At 43.3% G+C, this 17017-nt stretch overlaps 1 pseudogene; it reads left to right on the forward strand.

Moving 5' to 3' along the window:
* Positions 1-320: 320 nt before the first annotated feature.
* The window catches only part of LOC126176242 (ATP-dependent translocase ABCB1-like), an 88149-nt pseudogene continuing 71452 nt past the window's right edge, over positions 321-17017 (forward strand).

Below are 17017 nucleotides of genomic sequence, written 5' to 3' on the forward strand. Positions count from 1 at the left end.
TTCTGACATTGCGCGTTTCGGGCACTTTTTGGAAAGAGCACATTGAACCATGGAAAACAGGAAAAGTTTAGTTCGAAAGCAAATAAAAGGGAATGCTATTTTTAGAGCATGTAAAATATACAAGAATGATACGTTACTGAAATGTTTTCTACAAAACTTCTTAAACAATAAGAGACGGTAACTGCAGTTGTACGTATCTCATAATTTAAATCAAATAACTGTATGAGAATTGAAACAGATTATACGGCAAACGTAATAAGACTGTAACTGATCAAGTTCGGTGGATGGTTTGTTTTCAGATTTATACACTCTGAACAAGAATGAAGGTCAAGAAGGAGGAAAGTGATCCGGAGCCAATAAAAGTGGTGAGGGTTAAGAGCCTGGACGAAGAAGACAACAAGACTGGGGCACTAGATGTGTAAGTATTTTTTTTATGTCTAAGTACTGTCTTAAACGTTATAGAGAATTTGTTCAACCTTCATTCTTCTCTTCGCTCGTCTTGTAATATCTGTTTGTAGCAAGTGTTTTAAAATTTATCTTTGGATTTTAAAATGCAATTTTTTCTAGTGTGTCGTAATAATCTTTATTGCAACTTGAAACATAATCCTTGTAATTTCTACATTTAATTACATCTCTTGCTCCTACTTCACGTTGATGTCCTATTTTAGCTGTCATAGATCTCTCCTGAGTCACTATGACTATATGTTTTATAGTTTGTAGCTTACATAAAAGTAATGCAAGTTCTTATAGGACGAAACTATGTCCTGATTAATATTTACTGTTCTAGGGAATTCACAGAACCTGAAAAGTCAGAAAAAACAGAAGAAATCCCTAGTGTCTCCTTCATTAAGCTGGTAAGCAAATGTTATGTAAATTATTTACTCCAGTAGAATTAGTGTCGGGTTCTGTAACAAGAGCCCGCATCTCGTGGTCGTGCGGTAGCGTTCTCGCTTCCCACGCCCGGGTTCCCGGGTTCGATTCCCGGCGGGGTCAGGGATTTTCTCTGCCTCTTGATGGCTGGGTGTTGTGGGCTGTCCTTAGGTTAGTTAGGTTTAAGTAGTTCTAAGTTCTAGGGGACTGATGACCATAGATGTTAAGTCCCATAGTGCTCAGAGCCATTTGAACCATTTTTCTGTAACAAGAATGACAGAAGTTGAAGACAAATTTCTCTTAAAATGAGTTTTTCATTGATTATATGTTTTTGTTAATGTTTTGCTAACTGTTCCTATCTCAAAGCTACCAGCGCCTTTTTTTATATTTATAATGAATCTGTGAAAGATAAGTTGTGACACTCAGTCGGAAGACTGGGCTGATACAGCTCTCTGTGCTAGATTATCCTGTGAAAGCCTCTTCATCTCTGCACAACTGCCTCAACGTGAGTCCCTTTTAATCTGCTTACTGTATTCAAGCCCCGGTTTTCTTCTAAAATTTTTACCCCTCACGCTTCCCTCCAGTGTCAACAATTCCTTTAAGTCTCAAATGATCCCTTCCTTTCGTTAGTTGCGCCACAAATTTCTTTTCTCTCCAGTTCGATTCAGAACGTTCTCATTAGTTACATGATCAACCAATCTAATCTTCAGCATTACTCTGTAGCACTACATCTTAAAATTTTCTTTTCTCTTCTTATCTGAGCTACTAGTCGTTCTCGTTTCGCTCTCTCACGACGTTCTGTTTTGAATGTTTGTCCTATAAGTTAGTAGTTGATGATAGCAGACACCACATTGTTGTTATAATAGTCTACGGAAACCAGTTTACAGATGTCGGGCACTGATGGGGTCATGTATACCATAGGAGTTCACCTCCTCACCGTCGGTTAAGGATTGAAGATGGTGTATTAAATCACCGAAACTATTAGCTATATAATAAATAACATGGAAAGGACGGCTACAGGTGTTCCATTTTATTACAATGGGTGACGTACTTTTCTCTTCTCATGAGAGGGAGGTTGTCTAGTTTGTAACGAATGTTCTGCAGCTGCGAGCTCACTCTGCGTGACGGAAAAGAAAGCGATCGTAACTGAGAAGTGCTCTTCTTTACTGTTCACACGTCCATCACGTCACTGGTACGTTCAGAAATGCTACAAACGTGGTGCTACAAACAATATGTGCAACATATAGGGAACAGTGAAGCTCAAAATCAGAGAGGATGGCCTGACGGAAGGGAAACGAAGATTATAGCCGTCCATCTGACTCAGAGTGGCACACTGAATGTACAGGTATTTTTTATTTCTTAAGAAAATTGAAAATTACAAGTTACGGCCAAGAAGTACATTGCCTGTTTCGAAATCAGGATCTGGCGAGATCTACATTTATATGTAAACCGCAAGCAACAGTACAGTGCGTGGGAGAGGTACATTGTGTCTGATAGTCGATAATGACATACATACAAATACATTTAAACTTACCCACGTGAGGCTTGTATGCAATAGTCCAGATGTGCATCACACAGTCACACCTAATCTCATCCCCAGAACCATGTCAGAATACAGACAGGAAGCATAAAATATGTGAAGCGAGAGACCGCTACTCCTAATACTAACTATAGCACACTGACCCTAGTACAGTCCAGATAAAGCGGATAAACAAGGGACTCACCGAGTCCTGTCTTTTTGGCTCGGAAACTGGTGGTTTGCTTACCAGAACGTGGGCAACCTGTCTTGTACGTGCATGCATAATGTCACATTACCCGAGGATCCGGACAAAGCGAATCGTTGTTCATAGCATACGCCACAGGTATCAGAAACATCTCTCTCGACACAGCTGCTAGTGCCTCATAAAAACTATCGTCTGGGCCGATTCGTTTGCAGTAACAGTAAAGAATGCTGCAGGCTGTGCGTCCAGATGTTGTCGATTTACGATGAGAGTGTTTTTACCATGGTCAGCTGTTAAGTCCCCTTTCATAAACTGACAGTTCAGAAAACCAGTGGATAGTCTTACCACACAGCATCTAGAAAACGAAAACTATTGTATATTTTGAAGTTTTTTAATTTTATTGCGTACAATTTTTTTTAAGTGAATGAAAAACAATTAAAAAACCAAAAATGAAAATCAAAGAAGTCTTTTCCGTTCATGTTGTGTATGATTTATTATAATTTCGAGTTCCATGGCTTCAAAGTGGGCGAATCGTAACGAGGAGCCGAAAATTACGTTGTGAAACAATTCCCTGGAATACCCCAGCTAAAGGATGTATATCCAGTTCCCATACACATTCAGCAATTGCGAAGCATTGCCGGTTTCGATAGTTTTGAACAAAAGTCCCTAGAGAAACAAACGTTTCTTGTTTTTAGTAAAATACACATATTTATGGAGAAACAAAGGCGACTGAGATCTTGGATGTCATTGCCGAAGAGTGTAGGGGTAGAGATGGTGGCATGTCACCCCATTATTTTTCGAAAATATTCAATTTTTTGAGTCTTAGTTGACAAAAAATGGCACCTTTAAACGAATATACCAAAGCTTAACTTATTACACTCGTTAAAAGGTTTTAATGATTTACAGGATTTACTAACATGCCAGTAAATCAAATCCGCTTATATTATTCACTAAAAAGACAATATTACAAGTTTTAATGAGCTGTGTTGGTATGACTATGAGTGATAAAGGAGCAGGAGAGATTAGCGTGAACCTGCTTGGCTTTGCTCTAATTCTGTAGGAGGGTTGGTCAGAAGACAGACAGCAAACAATCGAACACTATGCGACAATTACGCACTGTCCGGTGTTAGTAAATAATAAAGTTACATTCAGAGCATGCGCCGAGACGACTTGCTTTGAAGAGAGTTCAGGGCAATTGATTAATACTGTAATTTTGTAAAAAAGGCCAAAGAATTATTATAAGTAAATATTTTTTACAGGGTATATTACAATTTTGACAACAGAAGAAATGTATTTACATTACTATACGAAGAATTTTGTAAGATTATTTTCCCTTATGCTCTTTACAATGCATTTAATTATCGTTTATGCCCATTCAACTCTTGCATTTTTATTCCTAGTTTTCATAGTTCTTCGCCTTTATGTTATTTCTTATGTTTTAAAAATAAACTGCATTAAATCGTGTATGTAATAGGCTATTTATTTTCATTTACAATAAATATTAAGCAGAATTTACTTTGGAAAAGTATTCTATATGAAATAATCTCTACGGTTGTTTGGGAGTTAATACGTAATAATCATACACACACCGCCGGTAAATTTAAATTTTAATGTTACATAACTTTTTTATACTCAGTAATAGCAAAATACGTTTTAATCCAGGCTCAAATAGGCACGCTTCAGAAGTGTTAAGTACCAGTTGAAATGTATGGACTGAGGCTTTCAGAATGCTCCAGAAAGTGATTTTAGGTCTTAATTTTTTCGAGTGGATCTCCCGTTACACCCCCTTTTGTGACCTGTAACTCATCTATTGTGTGTGTGTGTGCGTGTGTGTGTCGCTCTCCGCCCCCCCCTCTCCCCCACCCACTTACTAATTCCACGCTGGTGACTTCTGTGACTGGAGTGACACCACCCATCCCTTATGCCATAGTACTGAGGAAATATCCCTGAGCAGCCTCTGAAATTTTGTCGACGTAGTTCGGGCTCACCCTGCATGACAGTGAATTACTGTCAGCGTTTAAAAGGAAGGTCAGCCTACGAAGCTGTTAGCGCTGCTCACGGTGTCTTTCCACAGTACCAGTTCTCGACTGCGTGGGAGAAGCTGCTGATGTTTGTGGGGCTGGTGGGAGCTGTGGGCAGCGGTGTGTGCCAGCCGCTGAACGTGCTCTTCTTTGGCGACCTGACCGGCATCATGGTGGATTTCGGGTCGGAGCTGGGCCCAGCCATCGCGTCGGCGACCACAGCCTTCATGGCCGGCAACCGCCGGGACCCGGGAGAGACGCTGACGGACGCCGTACTGCGCGTCATGTACTCCGAGGAGACCACCACCACCAGCGGCAACTTCTCCTACGCGGAACTCACCCAACGCTTCCTCGACGGAGTACACACCTTCGCCGTCAACAACAGCATCATCGGCGCAGCCACACTCCTCTGCACCTACGTCGCTGTCGCGTTCTTCAACTACATCGCTTACACACAGGTTAGTTTGATTGTTTTCTTCGAATTTGCATCTACATCTACATCTAGACGGTACATGCGGGTTTACATCTATTCCCCTTGAGCATATTTGCTCTGAGTGGTGGACTAGAATATAAGGACGGTAGTCATGAAGAGAGAGGGACCTAAGGAAGAAGGCTATTCGGTGATTATCTGGCTTGTCGATGATTGACACATGTCTGAAAATCAGCGTTTGGCTTGTGGTGGGCATGTTTGCTTCTTGGTGTGCACGGAAGTCAAGATCCACGACGTGACCGGTTCCACCAAGAATGCAGTGAACGATCGTAATACTACAGGAGTACGAGTGCAGAGCTGCCGACATAGGCTAGTCAGGGAGGCCAGTCAGCACACGCCTGGCCGTGCGATTAGGACAGCACAATAAATCGGCGATAGCTGAACAACACCGTGACTGTGGACAGGCTATAATGTTTAGGAAGGGCGTCTACTGGCAAAGGAACCGTGGAAGCGCCAACGAAACATACACTCCTGGAAATGGAAAAAAGAACACATTGACACCGGTGTGTCAGACCCACCATACTTGCTCCGCACACTGCGAGAGGGCTGTACAAGCAATGATCACAAGCATGGCACAGCGGACACACCAGGAACCGCGGTGTTGGCCGTCGAATGGCGCTAGCTGCGCAGCATTTGTGCACCGCCGCCGTCAGTGTCAGCCAGTTTGCCGTGGCATACGGAGCTCCATCGCAGTCTTTAACACTGGTAGCATGCCGCGACAGCGTGGACGTGAACCGTATGTGCAGTTGACGGACTTTGAGCGAGGGCGTATAGTGGGCAGGCGGGAGGCCGGGTGGACGTACCGCCGAATTGCTCAACACGTGGGGCGTGAGGTCTCCACAGTACATCGATGTTGTCGCCAGTGGTCGGCGGAAGGTGCACGTGCCCGTCGACCTGGGACCGGACCGCAGCGACGCACGGATGCACGCCAAGACCGTAGGATCCTACGCAGTGCCATAGGGGACCGCACCGCCACTTCCCAGCAAATTAGGGACACTGTTGCTCCTGGGGTATCGGCGAGGACCATTCGCAACCGCCTCCATGAAGCTGGGCTACGGTCCCGCACACCGTTAGGCCGTCTTCCGCTCACGCCCCAACATCGTGCAGCCCGCCTCCAGTGGTGTCGCGACAGGCGTGAATGGAGGGACGAATGGAGACGTGTCGTCTTCAGCGATGAGAGTCGCTTCTGCCTTGGTGCCAATGATGGTCGTATGCGTGTTTGGCGCCGTGCAGGTGAGCGCCACAATCAGGACTGCATACGACCGAGGCACACAGGGCCAACACCCGGCATCATGGTGTGGGGAGCGATCTCCTACACTGGCCGTACACCACTGGTGATCGTCGAGGGGACACTGAATAGTGCACGGTACATCCAAACCGTCATCGAGCCCATCGTTCTACCATTCCTAGACCGGCAAGGGAACTTGCTGTTCGAACAGGACAATGCACGTTCGCATGTATCCCGTGCCACCCAACGTGCTCTAGAAGGTGTAAGTCAACTACCCTGGCCAGCAAGATCTCCGGATCTCTCCCCCATTGAGCATGTTTGGGACTGGATGAAGCGTCGTCTCACGCGGTCTGCACGTCCAGCACGAACGCTGGTCCAACTGAGGCGCCAGGTGGAAATGGCATGGCAAGCCGTTCCACAGGACTACATCCAGCATCTCTACGATCGTCTCCATGGGAGAATAGCAGCCTGCATTGCTGCGAAAGGTGGATATACACTGTACTAGTGCCGACATTGTGCATGCTCTGTTGCCTGTGTCTATGTGCCTGTGGTTCTGTCAGTGTGATCATGTGATGTATCTGACCCCAGGAATGTGTCAATAAAGTTTCCCCTTCCTGGGACAATGAATTCACGGTGTTCTTATTTCAGTTTCCAGGAGTGTATGAGAGGTGAATGAAATCGTTAAGCAACCTCACAACATCAACAGAGAAGACAGCTACAAACTGCCGTCGTGCTGGCTGCCGGCTATCCCTGTCCGAGGGGCCGCGAGCGATTGCGGGATGGGAAACTGACGGGGCAGGGTCAAAAAATGTTCAAATGTGTGTGAAATCTTATGGGACTTAACTGGTAAGGTCATCAGTCCCTAAGCTTACACACTACTTAAGCCAGGGGTGGGCAAACGTTGCACGCGGCTCATGAGCGCACAGCGCTGCGCGTGTGCTGCTCGCGTGCAGGCGTCGACCGGGGCTGTGGCGACAGCCGGCAGGTTGCGGCAGTGTAGTGCCAGGCTAAGCTGCGGACGTTGATGCGAAGCGAGCACTATGTAGTGAACGTTGCATTTCAAGAAATGGAGAAGTGGAGATTTGCTATCTTTTAAAAAGTAATGGAAGAATCATTTTATCTTTGTGCAAAAACGTGAAAATTCGAAATGTTTAATATGTGGCAGCATTCTCGCTGGTCAACGGAAGTTTAGTATTGAAGGCCATTATAATAAATTTCACAAGGACGAGTACAATTTATTGTCGGATTCTGAGCGGATGCGGAATTGACTGAGCTTAAGAAGAGCGATCTGACGATACCAGATGAATCTGTCGTAGTTGGCCGGCAGGAGTGGCTGAGCGGTTCTAGGCACTACAGTCTGGAACCGCGCGACCGCTATGGTCGCAGGTTCGAATCCTGCCTCGGGCATGGATGTGTGTGATGTCCTTAGGTTAGTTAGGTTTAAGTAGTTCTAAGTTCTAGGGTACTGATGACCACAGCAGTTAAGTCCCATAGTGCTCAGAGCCATATGAATTTGTCGTAGTTGCTGTTGTCACGAGAGATCTGCGACTTTCTCTCGTCATGTCTCTCATCTAACTGATTTAAAATTTTATGGAGCACTGTTTTCAAGTTTTCAGGACGACAACAATAGTCCAGAGGAATGTGCAAGTTATAAGACTGCGCTTAATATAGCGAGAGCTGGAAAACCATTTGCTGAATTAATAAGTCTCGGTTATGAGAAAACATCAGTGATGAAAATTTACGTAACTGTTTGTGTTTGTGTATGTAGAAATTTTGTTCCAGATATTAAACGTATTGTAAACTCCACCTGTGATAATTAAATAAAACGTATCGTAGGTAATAGGTACTCTTTCAAACCATGATTTCCTTCAAGCACTCCTACTAACCTTATTCATTCACTCAATAAAGCAAGCTAGGAAACAAAACGCATTACATAGGAAGGAGCGGACAGAAGGTATGGTGGGGATGGGAGATAATCGGGTGGCCAGCTTGCCCCTGTGTGCACGCGGAACACCTGTTCACTGCACGCGTGCAAGTGCACCGCACATGTGCAGGATTCCTGCCCGTCCCTGACTTAAGCTAAACTATCCTAAGGACAAACACACACACCCATGCCCGAGGGAGGACTCGAACCTCCGCCGGGACCAGCCGCACGGGCAGGGACACGACAACCTAAACAGACAGCTATAGAGAGGACTGTCAGAGAATTTCAGCTCACACCAGGAAGAAAACATGTCCACCAGAAGCCAAACGCTGATTTCCAGACATGCGTCAATCACCAACAAGTCAGATTATCCACGAATAGCCTTCTTCCTACCCTGATTAAAGATAATTAAATCAACACCTTAAGCTGTCCGCAGGCGTTGATATACATACATCAACGGGGACAGTTGAAAATGTGTGCCCCGACCGGGACTCGAACCCGGGATCTCCTGCTTATATGGCAGACGCTCTATCATCTGAGCCACTGAGGGCACAGAGGATAGTGCGACTGCAGGGATTTATCCCTTGCACGCTCCCCGTGAGACTCACATTCCCAACTTAATGTCCACACACTACGTTCGTAGTGCCCCTGCTTACTACACTCATTACTCGCTGCAGACAATCTTACCGAGTCCCATAAGAGTTCGGGCAACGAGTGAGCATCCGCACAGAAGAAGAAGGTCAATGGCCGGTTATCCTTAACAATATATGGAGATTGTATTTGCTCTTCCGGACATGTCCGAAAGAACAGATACCATCTCCATATATAGTTAAGGCTGACCGGCCATTGACCCTCTTCTTGTCCGAAAGAGCAGAAACCATCTTCACATACTCTTCCTACCCTTTTCCTTTCGTCATGACTAGCGTTCTAAATTCAAGGGCCGATCGTCTTCCAGAAATATGACGTATTGCAATAAATGCGGCCACCGTTCCTCCAGTAAAACAATTTCTACAGTGACGCCGGACATCGCCCAGAAGAATTTTGTTCATCAAGGTACACATTATTTTGGCAACCTAATTAACTTTTGCCAACGGCCTTGCTGCAGTGGTAACACCGGTTCCTGTCAGATCACCAAAGTTAAGCGCTGTCGGGCTGGATGGGCGACCATCCAGTCTGCCTAGCGCTGTTATCAAACTGGGTGCACTCAGCCCTTGTGAGGCAAACTGAGGAGCTACTTGATTGAGAAGTAGCGGCTCTGGTCTCGTAAACTGACATACGGTCGGCGGAGCGGTGTGCTGACCACATGCCCCTCCATATCCGCATCCAGTGACCCCTCTAGGCTGAGGATGACACGGCTGCCGGTCAGTACTGTTGGGCCTACATAGCCTGTCCGGACGGAGTTTAGTTTAGTTTTAATAAACTTTTATTGAATGCTACACTACACTTCAAAGTGACACAGATACATGACACTATTTCTCAACGCAGTGACCAAGCCTTTGTCAATAGCCTACTAATCGTTGGATTTCTCAATGACAGGAATCTGCTCCTTGGACATTGTGCAATTCCAGAACCGCTGTGTGAACGTTGGAAAATATCTTTTCCCTCAGATGTTCTTTTAGCCTGTAGAAATGATGGAAATCACATGGTGCAAAATTTGGACTTTTCGATCAGCATCACTATCGTTTATGCCGTCTTGGTTAAACTGTCGCCATTTCACTAAGGCTGGAGTAGATATTGCATTTGCTCCACATACCACCAGAATTTCCCAGTGAGTCTGTGCGAAATTTAGATGGTTTACCCACAAGAACAGTACTGTCCCGCGTACTTCAACTTTTGTGGACGTTTCCAGTTGCCGCGCCATTTTAATCGCACACTGTGACCCATCCGTTGTCCGTACCGCAGCAGAACTCTGTCTGCAAGAAACTCAGAACACGTACTCTCTTATGACAATACGCCACTCTTGTTGCGCAATGGTCTTAGCGTGGGATGACGTGTGTAGCCTACTTTCTAAAGTCTATGCGTGCTTCGTAACAACGAGTGCTGGCATACCTACGTAGGAGTTCGAATCTTTCTAAGATTACCTTTACAGTATTTTAACGAGAGGACCTGCTCATGTAGCTTAACACGCAGAGTGCTAGCTAGTGAGACAGAGAGAATAGCAAGATCCGAATCGAATGAGCAAGCCGGATTAAATGACCTTTGATCTGTTATACGACTCAACCTGATTTTTTAGCGGTTTTCCACTTCCGTTTAGACAAATTATGGATTAGTCTCCAACCTCCGCCAATACGACACACAAACAGTTAAATTGTTATAACACACAGAACGAAGTTAACAGTATTCGTAGACATCTGGCGCATCGAACGCCTTTTCTGACTGTAGCGACTGCAGGGACATTCGGCCACAAAGTTAAATAATTAAACAAATCTACCAAATCATGAAAACAGGGGAGCCTTCACGGTGGGGTAAATGCTACTAAAGAGTGTCTCTTCACATGACGTATGTGAGAGGAAGCAATATGTGTTTGACTCTTCTGGAAACGTACGCTCACGAAATTTTAACAGCAAATCACAACGTGATGGACAACGGTTCTCTTAAAGTGTCTGCCACAGAACTGAAAAAAGAATGGATGAAGATCAGGGTTCAACTTCCCGTCGACAACGAAGTCATCAGGGATGAAGCACAAGGAAATAGACCGTGCCTTTTCAAAGAAACCATCTCTGCATTTACCTAGAGCGATTTCGGGAAACCACGGTAAAACCTGAAAATTTGGAAATTTGTGGTAAGTTCTATGGGACCAAACTGCTGTGTTCATCGGTCCCTAGGCTTACCCACTACTTAATATAACTTAAACTAACTTACGCTAAGTACAACACAAACATCCATGCCCGAGGAAGGACTGGAACCCCCGACGGAGGCAGCCGCACGAACCGTGGCAAGGCGCTCGATACCGCACGGCTACCCCGCACGGCGGCAAAACCTGTATCTGGGTTTGTCGGTACGCAATTGGATACCTTCTTCCTAGCTGTTCCGCACTTGCTTAACGAATCCAAGATTATGTACTAAGATCTTCCTCTTTCGAGCTTCTCTATATCTTTTATCAGTCCCAGACTGAGGAGTGGTACTCAGGTACCGGTCGAACGATGGTCTTGTAAGCTGCGTGCGTTAAGGGCAGACTACACTTCCTGAGAATCTCATTCCGTCATCCGCCTTTACAAGATTATTTTTTGTGGTCGTTTCTCTTTACATTGGTGAGTATGTGTACTTCCATACGTGTAACAGACAGGACCGTCTACAGTGAATTTTCGGCAGTCAAAAAATAACGCTTCTTTCCCGTTACCTGGGGCACATCGGATTATGTTAACAGAAGGCTTCAAATATCTTCAGAAGGCGTCGGCCTCTGCAGGTCTTCCTGCGTATCTCCGCAGTTTTCTATCCTTCCGACTTCCACATTTACTGTTATAGATACCTCAAATTAACGTTCATACTATTTGAACACTTGGAACCAGAGTACAGATAACTTCGGTCATGTCAAGGTAACGAGTTGACGCACCATTACTGTTCATACTATACACTGACACAGCATTCTGCATTAATTTTAATAACAGACATTTTGTTGATGACGCGCTTACCTATGAGAAAGTCTAAACCAGTAAAACTGTACTAATATGCCGTCTGATTGGTCTATCGATTGCAACCTACAGAGTATTATTAAGCTGTGCTCTTCACTGTATTAAAAAGATCATATTTGACTCAGATCAACTACGGTTCAGCTACATCCATCATGCCGAATGGGAATAAAAATTTGCGTGAATGTTGAAGTCGGAAGAGTGGGTGCAATGTCTATGATTATGAAGGTATGTCTTTAACCGTTATTACGACCAAAGAATGAGTGGTTATGCTTCTGAAGCGTTGGATGGATACGATAAGAAGGCAAAGAGCACATAATGATGACATAATTATCACTCCCTTTGAGAATGTGGAAATGAAATAAGAGTATAAGAATCACACATCTTACCACTGCCCGTGTCAAGTGGTTTATTTGACGACCGATACCGCAGCACTACTACCCCATTTCCGAATGCAACATAGGCCACGCCATCATACTGGTTGATTATGATGAATTTGAAAATTGATGTTTCTTTGAATATATATACATATTGACGTGACCTACCACGATTTATTCGTCTGTGAAAATCTCTACAGCTCAGGGTACCATTTACATCCAAGGTCCAGCGTTTTATTTATTTTGTTAACAGTGCAATCTCTGTTTTCCGCTACAAATTTTGCCTTTAAAGCTCCACCAAATACAATGAATCATATTCCCTGTTCTTAACCCATGCCTTTCCAACTCGTCCCTTCTTGTAGCTACTGTCTTCCACACATTTCATTTGTCGCCGATGCAACGGAGAGCATCTTCATTCATTCTTTTCTCAGTCCAATTAACCCTCATCTTATTTCAATATCACCACACCACAAACGCTTAGATCTGTTTTTAAGGAAGTTACCTACAATCCAGTACTCACTCCCATATGAATCTGTGCTCCAGATGCACATCCTCAAAAATTTACTTCTGAAATTAAGTTGTGTTTTTTTATACTATAGCTTTCGCTTGGCAACGAATGTTCTCGTGGCTTGTCTTACGTTGGATCTTATACCCTCCATGCTCCATCCGCAATGCATTATTCCGTTTCCAAAATAGCAGAATTCCCCTACTTCGTCTACCACACGGTTCTCAATTTACTACAGGGTTCTGAATTTAGATGTTGTTTTTGTCACTAATATCATTTCTGCAGCATTTCAGTATCTAAATCTTTGTCTTCCGTTCATATTCATCGACATTCAGTAATTCAGCAGTATGTTTATTCCATTCACTATGTCCTGTAAATCTATCTCACTTGCACAGGGATGGCTGAGTCATAAGCGCATCTTATCGTTTTAATCCAACTTGTGAACCTCTTATTTACACCCTTTACTTCTTCAATACGGGCACTATAAGTTGAACAATGAAGGAGACCGTTCCTGCCTAATGACCTTTTTAATCCGTGCTCTTTTGTTTTCTGCCTTGTCTTCCATTCTTATCGTTTACACTTGGTTCTCATATATACTCGCCTTTCTATACAGCTTTAACATTTTAAATGTTCGGATAATAAGTTGCCGTCTCTTTAATCTAAGAATAGATGATCAATGCAGCTAGCCGCTCTCTCTGTGTAATGTCTTGTCTGTATAGACGTGTATCTGTTGCGTTTAAGATCCCTTCACCTTCACCTTCACACATAAGTCTATACAGTAAAGTAAGGCCCTCCCAGTTCTTGGCTGATCCGTGAAAAGACAGGCGAAAAATTAGACTAATGGAGGATTATTAGTATTATCTCTATTTTCATTCGCTCCCTCTCTTTCTCACCTTTATCTATGTATAGTTTTTAATATAAGATTTCATTAGGTGATATAGTGATAAAAAGAATCAGCCAAATAGAATCTTTGGTGGATTCCTTCGTCTTGGTAATCAGCGGCTGGCTTGCTGTAAGAGTGCTTTCCATTTATTATTACTGTTAAACACTGCAGTCAGTCGGGAGAATCAATCGTTTGAACAATTTGTTCCTTTTACGAAAGATTGCGAATTCCAGATGTGTACGAAGCCTTTTTGGACGATTTAACACAGACTCAGTGATTTCAGGCTCTCTTCGACACAGCTGAAACTTCCCCACTAATTACAGGGCCAACTTGATCAACAAATGATTCAGAAAAAAAACTCATTCGTTCATTCACCCCAGAACAAAAAAGTCACAAACCTTATTTATGGACTAAATCGTGTATTAAATCCACCTGCATTACATGTCCAGATCTCCGGTGATTCCACGCCTTAATTATTTTCCTTTTACAATCTCTTTCCCTTCAAAACAAACCGCTAGCGGCACAAATCCCTCCACAGATACTCCAGAAGCTGTCCTAGTTACCACTCTAACAACCATGGAGAATGCATATATGCATCTCTGTTATTTCAAAGAATAAATAAACTAGAAAATACTTTGGCGTCGACGAGCTGTCGCCGCATATACTATGAGAAGATCAGATCAGATAACTTTTGAAAAGTGAATGAATGTGGATGGTTTGATTGAAAATGATTAATTGGTGCGTGGTGGAGGGTATTTGCTGTGGGGAAATTACACAGCGTTTATCTATTTTTCTGCTCATTTCAAACATCCTGTACCATTTTACAATGTGACAAATGTTACTATGAGGAAAACGGTCATGTTATAAAGAAGTTAGAAGTAGTTGTAGGATGATGTTTGATCTAGGTCCTACAACACAACAACCGCACCCTAGTAAAATTCATCCTCATACTGAACAAAATATTGCAAAAGAAGACTAACTGTGAATCACCCTGGTAGATTAAAACTGTGTGACCGACCGAGACTCAAACTCGGGATCTTTGCCATTCACGGGCAAGTGCTCTATCGAGCTACCCAAGCACGACACACGGCCCGTCCTAACACCTTTACTTCCACCAGTACCCCATCTCCTACCTTCTAAACTTCACAGCTCCCCTAAACCTGCGCGACTAGCACTTGTGGAAGAAAGGATATTGCGGAGACATGACAGCCGTATTGTGGGGTATGTTTCCAGAATGAAAGTTCACTCTGCAGCGGAATTTGCGCTAATCTGAAACTCTCTGACAGATTAAAACTGTGTGTCGGGCCCAAACTCGAACTCGGAACTTTTGCCTTTAACAGGCAAGTTTCGCAGGAGAGCTGCTGTGAAGTTTGGAAGGTAGGAGATGAGGTACTGAAGGAAATAAAGCTGTGAGGGTTTGTAGTGAGTCGTGCTTTCGTGCTTGGGTAGCTCAGTCGGTAGACAGAGAGAAAACTTAATGAATTATGAAATAAATAGTACTCTCTGCTACGCACTTAACAGTGATTTGTATAGGTTTAGATGTAGAATCAGAAGCATGAATCACTTACTATGCCGCTGGGGTATAACTTTCAGAACAATGAAACACAAAGGAGAAGAGAAGTGTGTATGGTGTCGTAGAAAATACTGTAATGAAAACTCTTGAAAGGGAACGTGGGAAAAGTTGTCTGAACAGTTTATTCAGCAACTTTTGTCAAAGGGACTTGTGTGCGAAGAGCCTAATAGCTTATTAAAGAACTGCATGCTATTTTTGTGCAACTGTTACTACTCTAACTACTTGTGATCATGTTCCAAATTGTATCCAAGCGAATCGTCCATTAATAGCGCAAAATACCGCAGCGGAGGGGAAACCTAGAGCTAATATCTAATTATTGTCCACAACCATCTATCGATTTGAGAAGTGGGAAGCTCAATTTTGATCAGAAGCAATTTGTGCATAGTACTTGAAATTAATGTCGAGTGAAAGAAGGTGCTTTGAAGCGATAAATCGTGCCGTGTAATCGAACGTGAATCCACTAATTTAATCTTATGATAAATGAAACAATAAGGGGCTGGGCCACTAAGATTGTCTACGATTTAATGAAAGCAAATCGCTAGCGTCCATCGGTGGTGTCGTGAGAACGCTCTGGTCGGATATGAAAATTTTTGTTTATACGGGTTTTGATAAATGTTTATAACGTTATCACGCATGTTTTTCATAATTAATGACATCTCACTGGAACCATAATAGATGTTTTTCACTATAATGTCTCTAATATTCCACCATTTGAAATCTGTTTATCAGCTTCGTGGCGAATGTCAAGAATAGAAGAAATAAGTCCGACAGACTGTCAGTTTGAGAAAGAGTTCTACAACTGAAATATGGATACATTATCTACATCTATATGACCATTCTGCAATTCACCGTTAAGTGCCTGACAGAGAGTTAAAAGAATCATATTCACACTGTTTTTCCACCGCCCTACTCTCGAAAAGCGCGTAGGAAAAAACCAACACTTTCCGTGCGAGCTCTGATTTCTCTTATTTTATTGAGATCGTCGTTTCTCCCTGCATAGGAGGGTGTTAACTAAATATTTTCTCATTCGGAGACGAAAGTAGGAGATTTTCATAAACATATCTCGTCAGAAAATCGCATTTGTTTTATTGATTGACACCACAGCTCGCGTATCATATCCGCGACATTTCTTCTCTATTTCACGATATCACAAAACGAGCTGACCTTCTTTGAACCTGCTTGATGTTCTCCCTCAACCCTATCTACTCAGAATCCCATTCCGCACAACAACACTTCCGCAGAAGACGGACAAGCGTAGTGTAGGCAGTCTATTTAGTGGATCTGTTGCATCTTCTAAGTTTTCTGCAATTAAAGCGCAGTCTTTGGTTCACCTTCCCCACAAAATTATTTATATTTTTGTAGTTCTTATCCCTAGGTATTTAACTGAATTCACAGCCTTTAGATTTGTATGATTTATCGTGTAACCGATATTTAGCGGATTTCTTTTAATACTCACGTGGATGAGCTCGCAATTTTCATTATTTAGAGTCAATTGTCACGTTTCGCATCATAAAAATATCTTGTCTGAATTATTTTGCAATTGATTTTGATCTTCTGATGACTTTACTAGACGGAAAAATGATAGCATAATCTGGAAATAATCTAAAATGACTGCTCAGATTGTCTCCTAAATCGTTTACACAGATTAGGAACAGAAGAGGGCCCATAACACTTCATTGGGGAACGCAAGATATCACTTCTGCTTTATCTTAAGGATTAACATGCCGCTTCTGCTGTATTTACTTTTTTTTATTGTCAGAACACAACCGGTTTCGTGGCACTGAAAACCACACCCT

Source organism: Schistocerca cancellata, chromosome 3 (assembly GCF_023864275.1).
Source record: "Schistocerca cancellata isolate TAMUIC-IGC-003103 chromosome 3, iqSchCanc2.1, whole genome shotgun sequence".
NCBI lineage: Eukaryota > Metazoa > Arthropoda > Insecta > Orthoptera > Acrididae > Schistocerca > Schistocerca cancellata.